Source organism: Acomys minous (genome assembly GCF_964271855.1).
Source record: "Acomys minous genome assembly, chromosome: 6".
NCBI classification, from domain to species: domain Eukaryota; kingdom Metazoa; phylum Chordata; class Mammalia; order Rodentia; family Muridae; genus Acomys; species Acomys minous.
Genome location: NC_140487.1, coordinates 42,232,638 through 42,249,136, shown reverse-complemented (window position 1 = coordinate 42,249,136; position 16,499 = coordinate 42,232,638). Strand labels below are relative to the sequence as shown.

The 16,499-nt window shown below is 43.9% G+C and overlaps 1 pseudogene across 1 annotated transcript; it reads left to right on the top strand.

Annotated features, from left to right (window-relative positions):
- The first annotated feature begins 6,735 nt into the window (after window positions 1-6,735).
- On the top strand, window positions 6,736-7,815 carry LOC311599626 (mortality factor 4-like protein 1; annotated as a pseudogene). The gene has a single exon. The product of its transcript is annotated as a mortality factor 4-like protein 1 (transcript).
- Window positions 7,816-16,499: the final 8,684 nt, after the last annotated feature.

The following is a 16,499-nucleotide window of genomic DNA, read 5'->3' as shown; positions in this document are numbered from 1 at the left end:
AGAAGGAATACCTGTTTGGACACCTGCATTTCCAACCCTATGGTGAATAATATTACTCCTCTCAGTGGAAGTTCTCAGTCCACCAAGTGAGTGTTTCAAAGGAAAACCTCAAACGGGAAGAGGTAGTTTATTCTGGGACTAAATATAAGTGACCATGGCCTGGAAACACAGACTCAGGTTCACCCAAATTCCATGTTCCTGCGTGGTAACAGTTTCACAACAAAGATACTTTTCAAATGTATTGGTGGGAATACTGGGTGGACCAATGAGAGCAAAGCAGAGAAAGGCCCACTGTGGCCTTTCATGCTATGAGAGGGCATCCCTGGCTTTCCAGTTTATGGAAGCTCGTGGTGTGTTGGTACATCTCAAAGGCTTGCACTTGGTAGTCCCAGAGATGTTAGGTCAGACACAGAGGTCGGCAAGGAATGCCTATTAAGGGAGATAAAGACACCCCAAGATAAATTGTAATTAGGCTCTTGACCAGCAACGGCCCAGCTTCTCCACAGCACTGAAGACTTAATCAGCTCTCTTTGTAGATGGCTCAGTGTGTGGTCGGCTCTCTCCAGAGTCTCTCAGCTTGGTCCACCCGCCAGGCTGGACAAGGCTCTGGCTCCCATCACAGAGCGCCATTCTCTGACCACACAGCTGTCATTGTCACCAGGACAGGTAAGTGACTGGTGCAAGGCCCCAACATGGCTCTCACTCACTGTTGACAGTCTCATGTGGGGTGGGGAAGGATCTCGAGGGGCCCACAGCTGAGATCCCAGCTCTACCTCCCTGACACATGTACACTCTGCCCTAATTGCACGTGGCCTTGTTGTCCCGGTCTGTGTCTTATCACAGCAACCGAAAGCAAACTAGGACATGAAATTCACGAGCACGCACTTGCCTTTGGGTGCAAAAGGGGGTCCAGAGCAGCTTTGCGTTTCTGCCGCTCTCTGAAGCCTCTTCTGAAACAAGCCGTGCTTGTTTCACTAAACACCCCTTACCTTATTGATCTGTTTGGAGCAAAGAGCAGAGCTATGAAACGCGGCTGCAAAAGAATTCCTTTCCTCTGCAGGCCACAGGCTATCTTTAAAGTCTGCTAAATGCGCTGTAGAGCACACGAAAGAGCTGTGGGCTCAGTGGTAGTCAAGGGTGAGGGAAATCCTGTGAGAAGAGCCAAGGCTTCCTTTGCAGGGCTCACTGTGCAAGCACAGAAGAATCAGGGAAAGAAATCGTAAGCCTGAGGTTTTGGGCTGAATTTTCTTTCCCTACCCTTTAATAATAATCATGACTTTTGTTTTGTTTCACGGCACAGTCTCGGTACATGGCTCCACTTGAATTTGAACTTGCTGTCCTCAGTCCCCAGCTGCCCAAGGGGTAGGATGACAGCATCAGAGCCAACTGGTAACCACTGTGTTACTGGGTCCCTCTTCCGAGGACCCAAATACAGGTTGCTCCAGGGGTTGCCAGCCTCTTCCCTCAAAACATAGGGACAGCACTTGGGTTGTGAGTGGCCAGGGAACAGTGGGACAGTCAGCAGTAAAAGGACAGAAGACAGATCCACAATGTCACCTTCACTCTTTTAGGACCTGCGACTGAGGCAAACCCTGGATTCTCGGCTTTGACACAGAAAGAACTGTAAGCGTAGCCAGTGTGAGGCTGAGTTGGAGTTTTTATGAAGAGCAGAAAGAAAACACACTGAGAACATGGGTGTGAAGGCCTCAAAGGGGCCAGTTTAGTAAAGGACTTTTTAAAGACGAGATTTTAAGCACAGAAGTTAAGAAGGAGAATAAGACACATCCAAGTGTGGGCATGCGCTGTCTCAAGGGAGAGTCGCGGGAAGGAAGACATCCCTAAGACTGGGTAGGGATCCTCAAGGGAGGGTCTCAATTGTCTCAGCAGTAGACACGCACCATTGCAGCGGCCCTCTGTTACATCTCAAACTGTTGTAAAGAAGCGGTTCCCCCTTTCTCCTTATGATAAACAGGGTCACACAGGGCTCCCTCCGGAAGTGCCTCGGATAGAATAGCTGACAAGGTGAAAGCAGGGGCCATTAGCGTCGCGCGGGAGTTTAGTGTGTGTCCTTTCCCTACAGGGCTGAAAGAGTCCTGCTGTGAAGGCTAGAACCGCACAGTGAACCCGGGGTCTCCGAGGGGAAGAGAGAAAGGTCTCAAGCAGTTGTGTGTCACTGCTGTGTTGGAATTCTTGATTCGGAACTGGAGGAGGCTTTGGTGGACCTCAATGAGGGACTCCTTCCTTCTTCTCCCGTGTCCTCAGGTTTGTCTGCCTTTCTATTCTGCCTCAGAACCAAAAGACCTTTGCTGCTGCTGTGAGAAAGCACCAGGCTGGGGCATATCAGAGACAGGCATGCGCCACTCGAGGTTCTGGAGGCTGGAGGCCGGAGAACAACACGGTGGGGTCTGGCGAGGCACACCTCGTGCCTCCTAAATGCTGCTTCTAGTCACGGCTTCCCACGATGGCTGGGAAAAGTCAGCGCTCTGGAGGCCCTTCCATCATGACTAAAATCCTCCTGACCACCTCAGCTCCTTGTAGCAGCCCTCGAAGGGAGGCACGTTAGCGTGTGAGCTCGGGAGGTTGCCAGTGGTACCCTCAGAGCCGGACACCTGCTCTCCGCATCTCCGCTCTCATGTAGCACCTTGGTTTCCCGATTTTTATTCTATTTATTAGTGTGTGTACACATGCGTTATGCTTGTGTGGGTAATTGTGCCTCAGCAGTCAGAGGACCGGAGGCCGTTAGCTCCAGCTTTCGGGAGGCAGAGGCAGGCAGATCTCTGTTTGGGGCCAGTCTGGTCTACAAAGCAAGTTCCACAACAGCCAGGGCTACACAGAGAAAATCTGTTTCAAAAACAGCAACAACAACAACAACAACAAAGTGGTTTATCTTTCCACCAAGTAGGTAGGGAGGTTCTGAGGATTTAACCCAGACTTGCTGGCTAGTGCCCCTACTTGTTGAGTCATCAATATCTTTGGTTTCTTTTCTTTCTTTCTTTCTTTTTTTAAATCTGAGCCAGGTGTTCCTTCTAATCTAACATTAGGGAATTAGTTTGCCTTAAGGGGACTTCCTGCTGGGGTTAGGAGGGCATGTCCCATGATTTGTTTGGCACTTCAAAGGACGAGGAATGTCCAGCCATCTGCCTAGCTCCTGATGTGAAACAAGTGGGTTTTTTTAAAGAGGTTTTTTTTTTTCTTGCCCTGGCTGGCTACCCTCCTGTGGGATACAGAGATGCTCAGGCTTCTGTGGGCTGTACAACCCCAGTGCTGCCTGAGGAACAGGGTTGGTACCCTTTATCTACCAAGCATCTTGCAAACATGTTTTCATGTTGCTGCTCTTTTCATGCTAGGATGAAGAGCCAGCATGCAAACAGCCTTCAGGCCAGAGTGGTCCAACTCCCCACTCAACAACTGCATTTTAGAAGTTTACCTTCAGGATGTCAAACAATATTGCTCTAAAACTTTTTCTTGGGAGGCAGTAGGATGGTTCAGTAAGCGTCAAGCCTGACAAACTGAGTTTGAACCTGACCCCACATGATGAGAAGAGAGCACTTACTCCTGTAAATCATATTCTGACTTCCACATGCATATCACGGCATAAACATGCCTGCCACACAGACACGGATGGGCACACAAAATAAATAGATCCTTAAAAATTTCAATAGGATATATTTCAAGTCTTGCAAAATTTTACTGTTAGATTGATGTGTTTCAGGTCAACAGGTAACAGAATCAATAATGCTTTCTCTTGTCACTGTGTGGTGATGGAAAAAATGCTCATCAGCGGGCTCTTTGATAACTTAAATCACACTCACACATGGGGACACCCAACCGTGTCACAGAAACACAGTGGATGTCAGAGCCTCACCTGGAAACCAGAAACTTCCCCACTAAAGGATGGAAAGGGAAGTGACCCTTCATTTTTGTTTTATTGTTATTGTTGTTGTTGTTTTTTGTTTTTTTACATTTTTTTCCCTTTTGTTGAAAATATCCTTTTTTCTCACATAACATATCCTGATTAGGGTTTCACCTCCTCCTATTCTCCCCCTTCCCCCCCCTCTTCCCCACTTCCCCTTCCACATGGATCCACTCTCTTTCTGTCTTTCATTAGATAATGAACAAGCTTCTTTGGGATAATAATAAAATATAATAAACTAAAACAAAAACTAACACATCAGAATTGGACAAAACAAAACAAGTAGGGGGAAAATAGGCCAAGAGAAGACTCAAGAAACAGACACCCATTTGTGTATACAGGTCAAAAAAATTCCATAAAAACACTGAACTGGGAGCCATAATATATAGGTAAAGGTCACGTCACCTCTTCTTCCATGGGGTTCTCTGAGGCCTGCGGAGAGAGGTTTGACAGAGACACCCCATCTTAGGACTGTGTGTTCTAAAGAGTCTCTCCCATTCTCTACATAATGTCTAGTTTTTGGCATCTGTTTCCATCTGCTTCAGGCGAAGCTTCTCCGATGATGGCTGAGCAAGGAAGGCACGAGTACAGCAGAATTTTATTAGGAGTCATTTTGCTGCTCCACTTTATAAAACAATAGTAATCTGTTTTACCCTATGTTCCTGGGCTACTAGTGTCTGATTCTTGGTCACACAAGCAGTGTTGGGTATGGGTTCCACCTCACGGGGTGGGACTTAAGTCAAGTCAGACGTTGGTTGGTTACTCCCACGAGCTTTGTGTCACCATTGCACTCGCATATCTTGAAGGCAGGCCAGCATTGTGGATCAAAGGGCTTGTGGCTGGCTGGGTGTTTGTTTCTTTTTTTGGTAGCATGCAGAGCACCTTCCTGTACCCAGGACATAGAGGGGAAGGCTTTATACAGGCATCCAGCTCGACATCTCCATGTTCAGTGAGCTGCGTAGGTGTTGTCTTTAGCAATGGGGTCTTGCTGTCAGTTGGTGGAGAGCAGCCTATAGTCTTGGCAACAGGCTGGGTTGTTTGAGGGTCCCTATGGGACCCCTTTGGCCAACAACTTAATTAGCTGCAGTCCAGTCCTGGCACAGGAAGCTGTGTTTGGTGACAGAAGATGGCCAGTTGGGACTCTGTCACCCTCATTAGTTGGTGATTTCATTTAGATCGCCTTTGTACATGCATATGTTTTAGGAAGCTCTTATTGCAATATGTTCCTGTGCTACCCCTCAAATGCCCCTTAATTTTAGCTGTTTCTCCAGAGTCCGTCCTACTACCAACTCTCTCCTCCCTTTTTTCACTTGATCCCCCCCATTCCAGCCTCCCCTCCCCCTCCCCCAATGCAAACACACACACCACCCATCCATAGCTATCTATTGCAATTCCCTTTCCTAGGAAGATATAGCTGTCTCTGGCCCCCAGTTTCTTACTCCTAACCTAAGCTCTGTGGTTCTACAGATCGTAGCTTGGCTATTATTGATTTAATAGTTAATATCCACATATAAACAAATACATATCTCATTTGTCTTTCTGGGTCTGGGTTACCTCACTCAGGATGATTTTTTTTTTCTAGTTTCACTTATTTGCTTGTGAATTTCTTTTTTTAAATTTTTAACCGCTGAGTAGTAACTCCATTCTTCTGCTGAGGGACATTTAGGTTGTTTGTAATTTCTGGCTGTTATGACTAGGACAGCACTGAACACAGTTGAGCAAGTGTCCTGTGGTAGGATGGAGCATCCTTTGGGTGTATGCCCAAGAGTGGCATAATGAAGAGGTAATCTATTATCACCTTCCCTGGGAGTGGCAACACTGATTCCTACAGTGGCTGCACACGTTCTCACTCTTACCAGCAATGGAGGAGTCGTCCCCTGTGCCACATCCTCACCAGCATAAACTGTCACTTGTGTTATTGATCTTAGCTATTTTGATGGGTGTAAAATAAAATCTCAAAGAAGTTTGATTTGTATTTCCATGATGACTACAGATGTTGAACATGTCTTTAAGTGTCTCTCAGTCATTTGAGTTTCCTCTTTTGACAATTCTCTATTTAGGACTGTACCCTCTTTTTTAATTGGGTTGTTTATTTTTTTTATGTCTAGTTTCTTGAGTTCTTTATAGATTTTGGATATTAACCCTCTATTTGATGTGTAGTCTATTAAAAAAATCCCCACTCCGTAGCCTGCCACTTTGTCCAAATGATGGTGTCCTTTGCTGTGCAGCAACCTTTCAGTGTCATGAGGTCCCGTTTCCTAATTGTTGATCTTAGTGTCTGTGTTGACATCAGTGTTTGGTTCACAAAGTTCTTTCCTGTGCCACTGTGTTCAGGATTATTCCCCACTTTCTCTTCTGTCAGATTCAGGGAATCTGGCCTTGTGTTGAGGTCTTTGATCCATCTGGGGTTGAATTTTGTGCAGGGTGATAAGTATGGATGCGTTTGCATTCTTCTGTACACAGCCATGCAGTTTGACCAGCACTGTTTGTTGAAGATACTGTCTTTTTCTAGTGTGGATTTCTGGCTTCTTTATTTAAAAAAAAATCAGGTGTCCCTAGGTATGTGGATTTATGTTTGTGTCTTCAGTTCGATTCCATTGATCAACATATCTATTTTGTGCTAATACTATGCTGGTTTTACTACTTTAGTTTCTGAGGTAAAACTTGAAATCAGGGATTGTGGTACCTCCAGCAGGTCATTTATTATTCAGGACTATTTCAGCTATGCAGTGTGTGTGTGTGTGTGTGTGTGAAATTTGAAATTGTCCTTTTAAGATCAGTAAAGAATTGTGTTGAAGGGGAGAAGGAGGAGGTAGCGAATCACTTATAAATGGCGCCCAAGCAGGACCCGAAGCCTAAATTCCAGGAGGGCCGGCAAGTGCTGTGCTTTCATGGGCCTCTTCTTTATGAAGCAAAGTGTGTAAGGGTTGCCATAAAGGACAAAAAAGTGTAATACTTTATCCATTACAGTGCCTGGAACTGTCCAATAAAAATTGGGACTAATGGGTTCCAGAAAGCAGAGTACTCAAGTACGTGGACACCAACTTACAGAAACATCGAGAACTTCAGAAGGCCAGTCAGAAACAGTATGCAGAGGGCAAGATGAGAGGAACTACTCCAGGAAAAAAGACATCTGGTGTGCAACAGAAAATTGTTGAAGCAAAAACAAAAAAAGAACAGAAAACACCTGGAAATGGAGATGGTGGCAGGACCAGTGAGACGCCTCAGCCTCCTAGGAAGAAAAGAGCCTGGGTAGATCCTGCAGTTGAAAATGAAGAAACATTCACGGACAGAGTTAAAGTTAAAAGTAAAGATTCTTGAAGAGCTGAAACCATGGCTTGTGGACGCCTGGGACTTGATCACAGACAAAAGCAGCTTTTAATCTTCCTGCCAAGAAGAACGTGGATTCCATTTTGGAGGATTATGCAAATTTCAAGAAATCTCGAGGAACTACAGATAATAAGGAGTATGCTGTTAATGGGGTTGTGGCAGGGATGAAGGAGTACATCAATGTGATGCTGGCCACTCAGCTACTCTGCAAGTTAGAGACCACAGTATGCTGAAATTCTCACGGACCACCGCAGTGCACCCATGTCCCAGTGTATGGAGCGCCACATTTACTGTGATTATTTGTGCGAGTTGGAGCAATGTTGGCCTATGCACTACTAGATGAAAAAAGCCTTGCTTTTTTATTGAACTATCCACATGATTTCCTCATGTACCTGGCAAAGAATTCTGCAACCTTGTTCAGTACCTGTGATTATGAAGTGGCTCCTCCCGGCCGTCGGAAGGCTATGAGGGGTGTGCGTGTGCACTTTCCCTCTCTCACGTGTGCTTGGATCTCTGTAAACAGTTCGGTTCTCAGTCCTCTTGTACAGACGATATACTTTAAAGACCGTTAGTGTATAACAGAGTCTATGTTTGTTTTCTGTATGATTTTAAACAGAGAAAAGAAAAGAAGTCACTGCTCCTTTTTTCTTTCTTTTTTCATTTCAAAGTTTCTACCACTGTATTCAGTGACGGACAACAGAGACACGCTGTAGAGTGTTTTATTGCCTAGTTGACAAAGCTGCTTTTGAATGCCAGTGGTTCTGTTCCCTTGACACAATTCACTTTTATAATATGTGTTAATGCTCTATGACAAAATGCTCTGATTCCTAGTGCTGAAGGTTCACTTCAGTGTATATAACTGAACACACATCCATCTGTGATCCTTTTTTTTTTTTATATCAGTGCTTAAAGAGCCCATACTTTGCAAGTCACCATGTTGTTCCTTAGGCATTTTATTTATCCTTGCTTATTTGTTAAAGAATGGTGGCTTGTTTCCATGGGTTTTGTATTTGTGTCTAATGCATGTTTTAACATGATAGACACAATGCATTGTGTAGCTCCAGTTTTATGGAAAAGTCAATCTTGTAAGTGTTGTTTTTCAGATCTTCAAAAAATGTCTTTAAATTAAAAAAAAAAAGAGTTGTGTTAGAATTTTGATAGGGCTTGCAATGAATCTGTAGATTGCTTTTGGGAGGATGGCCAATTTTACTATATTAATCCTGCTAATCCATGAACATATGTGATCTTTCTGTCTTCTGATATCTTCTTCAATTCCTTTCTTCAGTGTCTTAAAGTTTTTATCTTTCAAGTCTTTCACTTGCTTGGTTAAAGTTACCCTGCGATGTTTTATATTACTTGAGGTTGTTGTGAAGTGTGCTGGTTCCCTGGTTTACTTCTCAGTCTGTTTGTATATAAAAGGGCTACTGACTTCATTTTGGGGAGTTAGTTTTGTATCCAGCTACTTCGCTGAAAGTGTTTATCAGCTGTGGAGTTTCCCAGTGAAGTTTTTAGGGTCACCTATAATACTATCACGCCATCTACAAATAAAGATATGTTGACCTCTTCCTTTCCAATTTGTATCTCCTTTGTAGTGGGGTATTCACCGGAGAAGACTGCTCTGACGTGGATTAAACCAACAGGAAGTCTTTATCAGCTGGGCAGTGGCTACACTGTATGTTCAGGGTCCCAGCATAGCCCTGAGCCTTTCTCAGGGTAAGCTTTTAAAGCACAAAGACCATGTTCTGGGTTCACATACTTCAGCTAACAGGAACAGATAGCCAGGAGTGCAACTACAGAAGCTGAAAGGCAAGGCTAGTACATTTTGTTACTTTCCAAGAACTATATGGGCTTTGGTGGATTAGGCCTTTGTCTTAGTTTTGGCAGGTGGTGCTGTCTATGTGCAGAGTTTTACATCATGGAATCAGTTGCGCTAAGGTCTTTGGGCCTACAAAGATCTGTGACCCTATTACATCTTGATCTCCTTCAGTTGTCTTATTGCTAGCACTAAGACTTTAAGTGCTGTATTGAATAGGTATAGAGAGTGAACAGCCTTCTCTTGTTCCTGATTTTAATGGAGTTGTTTTGAGTTTCTCTTCATTTAAGTTGATGTTGACGATGGGCTTGCTATGAGCTGCCTTTATGATGCTTGAGTGTGTCCATTGTACCCCTAAGTTCTCCAGCCCTTTGTCATGAAGGGGTATTGGATTTTGTTAAAGGCTTTTTCTATATCTAATGAGATGATCATGTAGTTTTGGTCTTTCAGTTTGTTTATATGGTAGATTTTATTTATTGATTTATGTATGTTGAGCCATCCCAGCATCTCTGGGATCAAGCCTGCTTGGTCATGTCGATGATCTTTCTCATTTGTTCTTAGATTCAGTTTTCAAGCATTTTATTAAGAATTTTGGCATCTATGTTTATTAGGGAAATTAGTTTGTAATTTTCTTTCTTTGTTGAGACTCTATGTAGTTTGAGTATCAGGGCAATTGTGGCCTCATAAAATGAATGGGGCAATGTTCCTTCTGTTTCTATTTTATGGAATAATTTAAGGAGTATTGGCATTGACTCTTCTTTGAAAGACTGGTAGAATTCAGTGCTAAAACAATCTGGCCCTGGGCTCTTTTGGCTGGGATACCTTTAATGACTGCTTTTATTTCACTGGGGGCTAAGGGTCTCTTTAAATTGCACTCCTTATGATTCTCTGGATTTCCTTGGTATCTGTTGTTGTGAGCCCCTTTTCATTTTTAATTTTTGGGGGGTTTCAAGATAGGGTTTCTCTGTGTAGCCTTGGCTGTCCTGGACTCACTTTGTAGACCAGGCTGGCCTCGAGCTCACAAAGATCTACCTGCCTCTTCCTCCCAGAGTGCTGGAATTAGAGGAGTGTTCCATTGCACCCGGCTCATTTCTAATTTTCTTAATTTAGATATTATTTCTCCATAGTTTAGTTGATTTGGATTCTTTGTTGTTGTTTCTATTTTATTGATTTCAGCCCTGAGTTTGATTATTTCTCGTTATCGTCACCTTTGAGGTAGTACTTCTTATTTTTGTTCAAGAGCTTTGAGGTGTGCTATTGAGTTATTAGTATGAGTTCCCTCCAATTATTTTATGTAGGTACTTAGTGCTATGAACTTGCCTCTTAAACCACCTTTATTGTGTCCCATAAGTTTGGGTATGTTGTGGATTCATTTTCATTTAATTCCAGAAGTCTTTATTTTGTTTCTTAGTTACTGTCTTGACCCATTTCTCATTTGGTATTGAGTTGTTGAGTTTCCGTGAGTTTGTAAGCTTCTGTTGTTTCTGTTGTTGTTACCCAGCTTTAATCCATGCTGGTCACATTGGATGCAGAATATTATTTAAATTTTCTTGTATCCATTGAGCCTTGCTTTTAATCCAAGTATGTGGCCAATTTGGGAGAAAGTACCATGAGTAGCTGAGAAAAATGTATATTCTCTTGTGTTTGCGGAAAATGTTTGGCAGATATCTGATAGGCCCATTTGGTTTCTAACATCTGTTACCTCTAGGATTTCTCTGTTTGGTTTGTCTGGATGACCTGTCTATTGGTGAGAATGGTGTCTCCCAGTATTGGTGTGGCTGGTATGTGGTGAGAGTTTACATGTGATTTAAGCTGTAGTAGTGTTTCTTTTATGTACTTGAGTGCCCTTGTGTTTGGTGCATAGATGTTAAGAATTACAATGTATTCTTGGTAAAGTTTTTCCTTGATCAGTATGTAGTGTCCTTCACTTTCTTCTGATTACGTTTGAAGTCTATTTGCTAGATATTATAATGGCTGCACCATCTTGCTCCTTACATCCATTTGCTTGGAATATCTTTTTCCATTCTTTTTCCCTGAGATGGTAAAGATATTAAAGTGTGCTTCCCCCCTTCTGCTGCATCCTATTTTCATATCCATTTTGGTAGTCTATGCCTTTTTACTGGGGAATTGAGACCATTGATGCTAAGAGTTATTGATTCCTGTTGTATTGATAGAGGAAGAGGAGGTGGTGGTGATGTGTGTGTGTGTGTGTGTGTGTGTGTGTGTGTGTGTTCATTTCCTTTCTTTTGATTTTTGATAGTCTAAGATTATTTATTCCCTGTGTTTTCCTGGATGTAGTTAGCCTTTTTAGGTTGGAATTTTCCTACTGTCACCTTCTTTAGGGCTGGATTTGTAGGTAGATATTGCTTGAATTTAGTTTATCGTAGAATGTCTTTTTTTCTCTGTTGATGGTTTTGCTGGGTATTGCAGTCTGGGCTGGCATCTCTGTTCTCTTAGAGTCCACAGCACATCTGTCCAGGCGCTTCTGCGTTTTATAGTCTCCACTGAGAAGGTGGGTGTAGCTCTAACAGGACTGCTTTTATGTTCCTTGGTCTTCTCCTCTTGCAGTTTTTAATATTCTGTCTTTGTTCTGTACATTAAATGTTTTGATTATTATGTGCTGAGGGGACTTTTTTTTTTTTTTTGCCTATTCTATTTGGTGTTCTGTCTGCTTCATGTACCTTGATAGGCATCTCCTTCTTTAGGTTAGGGAATTTTTCTTCTATAATTGTGTTGATTTTATAATTTCTGTGCCTCCAATCTGGATTTCTTCTCCCTCTTCTATTTCTGTGGCTCTTAGTTTTGGCCTATTTCATAGGGCCCCAGATTTCCTGGATGTTTTATGTCAGAACTTTTTATATTGAACATTTTCTTCGACGAAAGTACCCATTTCTTCTATTGTGTCTTCAGTGTCTGAGATTCTTTCCTATTTTCTTGTATTCTGTTGGTGGGACTTACCTTTAAGGTTTCTGGCCAAATCCCTAAATTTTTCATTTCCAGATTTCCCCCAGTTTGGGTTTTCTTTATTGATTCTATCTCTGCTTTCAGGTCTTCCACTGTCTGTCTGTGTTTTCATAGATTTCTTTAAGGGATTTATTCATTTCCTCTTTAAGGACCTCTATCATAGTCATAAAGGTCATTGTACGGTCTTTGTCTTGTGTGTCAACCACGCTAGAACACTCAGGGCTGCTGGGGTGGGGCTGATGCTGATGGGCTCTGGTGTGAGATACTGTCCTGACTGTCACTGTGTTTCATGCTGGCTCTGGAATCTGGGATTGGGAAGGTACTGATGTCTGCTCTTGTCTCTTTTGGATGGGCTTTTTGTTCCTGCCGCCCTCTCTGGTTCTTAGGAGAGTGTGGTGGCTTTTTGTTCCCTGGTAGGAAATTCTTCTGGGATCCTTGCTAGGATTCTGTTTCAGTTGCCTACCCATGATGTCATCGCTTACCTGCCAATGGGGGCGTCATCCTACCCAGGGCCATATGAAAGGACAGACCCTGCATGTAGTCTTTCTCTTAACTCTCTACTTTTCCTCTCTTGCCACTCTTACTTTTTTTCTCTTCTGTCTCTGTCTTTCTGGGGTACCCCTCCCCCTTTCTCTCTCCCCCCATGCTCATTTAATAAACACCTCCACAACATAATATATATGGCATCTGGTACCTTCTATCATTGCTTTAATTTTCAAATATAAAATTGGTGCACATGACTCGGGTATAAAACTCAGAGGACCATTCCGTTGTCTAAATTTCTTTCTCTAAGTTTCCTGGGTCCCAGCGCCACCCACAACCACCGACTGGGACCTCAGCCCACCTAGAAAGCCTTCCCGCCACATTTTCAAGACCGCTGAGACCAGGATTCTAAGCTGAGCTAACTTTCGGCTGCTCTGTCCGCATAGCTGCACTACCCCCACCGGCGCAGCCTACTGCCTGCCTCCTAAACTACCTGTAAATCTCAGCCCCTCATCCCTCCTCCATCGGCCGTGGCCGTCTGAGGTTATTACAGCGTGCACCTCTCCTCTTACTGGACTCCCAAGTCCCCGGAACGCACACTGCCTCAGATGGTCTACTTTGATTCCGAGGCCCATCCGGCCGGGGCCCCTCATGGCTCCCTGCCCTGCTGGCTGTATTCCGGCACTCTCACGCACCCTCCACCGCTGTCCCGCAACCCTACCCTGGGTGCATCTCTATTCGTTTTTTTCTTGTCAGCAGAGACAGGGAAGTGGAGCCAGGACTGAGCGGGGCTGCGGCAGCTCCACTTCCTTGTCTCTGCTATGGCTCCGCTGTGGCAGTTGCCACCATGTTGAGGGTGGTTTTACCCCTCCACATCTGGCTCCGTGACCACTAGCTTCCCGTAGGTGGTCTGGCCGCTCCCCTTCCCGTTGCAGGGATGCTAGGAGATTCAGTGTGTATGCTTGTGCGTGGCTTCTACTCCCTGAGCACCACCTGCCAAAGAGGCGGCTTGGGAAGGCTAGGGGCGGAGTTAACCTCCACATAGTGATCAGCGACTGACAGCTGTACCAAGTCTGTATTGTACCCTGGTTCTAAATGTTTTTTATTTCAAAGTTATGAAGGTCTATTCAAATTAACAAGATAAATGCTGTTTCCCCTGTCATCATCAGCTAACCTGGATTCAACTACAGGCTTCCTGGCTACTGGGTTTGATATGGTTTTTAAAATTATTTTATAATGTTCTACTTATTAACATTCAGTTGTTTACAAGTATTTATGTTTTTAACTTTCCAACTTAACAGAGATAAAACCTAAAGTCTTAGTCTTTAAATATTAAGATAAACTATGAACAAAATTGTTTATTTTAAGATAGACAAGACTGTGGTCTCATTGCCATTTTAATTAAAAGGCTGAGTATGTGTCCTGAGGCCCATATAAGGACTGATAAATTCTTTAAAACCTGAGAGGAGTCTTCCTGACAGGCTCAGTTACAATAAACTACTCCAGGCCTTAACCCACTACCCGAGGAAAAATAGAGATTTGCATGCCCCTTCCCGTCAGGGTGCAGCCTGAGCCAGCTCTGCCAGGGACCTGTTTCAGATGTAGCCAAAAGGAGACACAGTCTCACAGCTGCTGCAACCAGAATGCGACACTGGTTCCACAGCCTAACCCGTTGGCAAATTGGGCCTATGGCTGTCACTGCTCACATGCAGCTTGTTCTCTGTGCCTGGTCACTGGAGGTTCAACCAGCACAAGAGCTGTGGGCATTTCCAGCCTTCAAGCTCCTTAACCTGGTGGAGTCCAGACGGCTCTTAAATTCAGCGGCCTCACCAAACAGGGTAATGCTACTCGGGTTACATAGTCACATGGCCAGCTTTTATCATGGGAGACTTCAGGCACCTTCTCAGCCCTCTTCATATGCAGGAGACCAAACTTTCAACTGTCAGGTCTAGATACAATCTACCTTGTTACCATTCTTTTTTTTTTTTTCCCCGGTTTTTTGAGACAGGGTTTCTCTGTGTAGCCCTGGCTGTCCTGGACTCATTTTGTAGACCAGGCTGGCCTCGAACTCACAGTGATCTACCTGCCTCTGCCTCCCGAGTGCAAGGATTAAAGTTGTGCGACGCCGCACCGGCTTTGTTACCATTCTTTTAGCTAAAGGACAGTGACTACTTACAGCAATTTTACCTATTACTAAAAGCTCCCAAGAAGGTGTTACTGTTCCACAGAGGCCAAAAAGGCTTCCGCCTTTCCAAACTTAGCTCAGAGTATTTGTCCTCTTAACACAGAGTTTTTCCCCAAGCCTGTACTATGCTATATGTCTACTGCTCTTTTCCTATAGTGTGTACATGTTTAACAATGTGTATTTCACTGCAGATTTTAAACAGTGAGGATACTAAATTTATCTCCCTTTATGAACCTAAAAGGATTCTTGTAAGCTACAGGAAACCCATCTCTCAGGTCAAATGGAATCCAGCTAAGTACTGGCAATCCAAAACCTAAGTCTCTCACCTATATCCTATCTCTAAGGGTGGGATTCCTTCTCCTTTCCCCTGGCGTTGGCACTCCCCTCACCTAACTACCTGATTGGCACCTTTCTGCACCCAAGACCAGCTGGCAACCCCGGTCTGCATCATTGACTGTTTCTCCTCACTAACCTTCAGCTGGGACTTTTTCACTGAGCAAAACCACTGCTTCTGCTACCGCTGTTTCTGCTTCTGCTTCTGCGTCTGACACCACCGCTGCCGCCCATGAAAAACAGTCCATTCACTGTTTCTCCAGGCTCCTTTGGGATGTCTTCTGAGAACCAAATCCCTACACCCACATTAACAGCTTCTAAGCTTACATGCCACTGCAACCAAACCTAGACAGATCCAAAACTAAAGCCTTTTAATTATTGCCAACAAATGGGTAAAATGGAAGGAAGCTCCCATATCCAGACCTTTTCTTTGCTCTCCACAAATTTTTGCGAATTGTCAGCATTGTCTCAAGCCTTTTCTCTTTGTTCTCCCAAGAGTTTCAAATGTACACCTAAAGAGACTTTTCTCCCTAACCTACTAACTTTATCTTCAGTCCACATATATATTCCAGTATCCTGCCAGACTTCCTACATTGAGGACATCATCAGAGCAGCTGCCCACAAGTACCAGCTGGACCTGCATTGTTCCTCCTAGCTGGACCTGCATTGCCCTTCCCAGCTGCAGATAGTCTCAGACCCTGGACAGCAAATACACAATAGCCTGTTCTTCCAAAACCTAGCCAACATTTCAGTCTCTTAATCCCCTATTGCCACCCTACTGTCAGCAGGAAGTAGTTAAGACGATTACACCGCCCCTTATCCATTTGCAAAAGGCTGAAATGGTGTGCTCCAGACCCGGGACAACCAGCTCCAGGTTCTCCCAGCACTCCTCCTCGGTCCCTATCCACTGCATGACGTGGCTGACATTCAGGGCAAAACTTTTCCTTCCCCTTCACTATATAATTTGGACGTTTGTTGCTATTGCTTTTTTCTATCTTTTTTCTCCCTCATCTACATTTATATACTTTAACTTACCTTATATAAAAACAATCCAACATTCTTCATTTTTTAATTATAGAAAAGGTAGGAATGTTAGGATTCTGCTTCAGTCTGCCTACCTGTGATGTCATCGCTTACCTGCCACGGGGGTGTGATCCTGCCTACGCCACATAAAAAGACAGACCCTGCATGTGGTCTGTCTCTTACCTCTCTGCTTTCCCTCTCTTATTCCTTTTACTCTTCTTTTCTCTTCTTCTGTCTCTGTCTCTTTCTGGGGTACCCCTCCCCCCTCCCCCATGCTCATTTAATAAACTCCTGTACAACATAGTATCTGCTGCCTGGTGCCTTCTTATATCTTATCACCTTATACCTTACTGCCTTTAATCTTTAATCATAACATTGGTGCCAAAACAAATATAAAAGGCATGACTATTGTGGGTTCTGTGCAAAATGTGTTCCTAGGTAGCATCTCCTAGAGA